The following is a 1,298-nucleotide window of genomic DNA, read 5'->3' as shown; positions in this document are numbered from 1 at the left end:
CATGCCTGCTTTTACAATTCACATGGAAAAAGTCTCGTGGGAGGCAATCGATGCTATTCTCATTCCATGAGATTCCCAAGATATTTTGCCTCACCTCTTCACATGATCCTGAGGACTGCAATAGAATTATGTTACTCAATGTTAGGCTTGACCCATCAACAAAATCACACCTCAGTCGTTGCCCTCCATGACTTGTGAGATAGAAAAATGCTGAATTTGTTCTTTGTTCACAACAATGGTGTAGCTTTCCTATATTCCAACTGGCATTGCACAATTCGCGATATAAAAATGCCAGCACAGCACTCCCCCAACTGTAGTTCCTCGCGGTTTCTATATCTTCTAATTTTGAAAGATATAGTAATGAGACATAGTTACCTGAGGAATCTGGGCACATCAATCCCCCAAATAAAAGTAATGCAACGGCACGTGCGTACTGGACGACGACAGCCTGTGGAGTATTATATGTAATTTCGACCGCCGACAAATGAGATGTAATTGCCGATGTCTGTAATCTCGAGGGAGCTTTCGATTCCCGGCAGTTGGTGGATGACAACTCACAAATGAGTCAACAATGGGGGGAATACATGGCGATGTTATCCAATCAAGGATTTCCGTCTTCCTCCAACTACGAAAATTTCACTGGTACCTATAACTCTAATTTTGATGCAGGTACTTCTAACCCTGATTTTAGTGCATCACATTATGATACAGATTGTTATACTCCGAATGTGGTGTCTGTCACACAAGGGCTCGATAATATTGAACTTAATTACACAGAGCCCACCCACTCACATACTCCATCCACCTCCCATTTTATACCAACTTCTGCACAACACATTGCCGAGCCAGAAGACCCTATTGCGGACAGCCTGGCTAATGAATCAGATGCAGCTTCCGAACCGGATGAAGTGGATTATCCAATTCCACCTGAGGATGGAAACGAAGATGTTGACATAAATGTTGTCGCCGAAAATGTTGCACAAGGTACGTCAACATCCTCTCAGCCGGTTACGGCACAACGAACTTCTCAGGAAACATTTTACCGCTCCATACCATTTTTTGAACAAACATTCCCGGAGGTACCAGTGGATTCCATTGATGTACCGAACTTAAGGTATGCAAAATTTTATGACAAAAACGAAGGCAGACTTGATGTGGGAATGCTTTTCAAAAATAAAGAAGCTTTAATCGAGGCGGTGAAAGATCACTCAATACGACATGCCCGACGCGAGTATTGGGTACCTGAGAGTTCAAAGACCAAGTGGAAAGTATTGTGTAGGCATACCACCGAAGGTATA

Source organism: Sesamum indicum, linkage group LG12, assembly GCF_000512975.1.
Source record: "Sesamum indicum cultivar Zhongzhi No. 13 linkage group LG12, S_indicum_v1.0, whole genome shotgun sequence".
NCBI classification, from domain to species: Eukaryota; Viridiplantae; Streptophyta; class Magnoliopsida; order Lamiales; family Pedaliaceae; genus Sesamum; species Sesamum indicum.
This window is presented reverse-complemented; position numbering follows the sequence as displayed.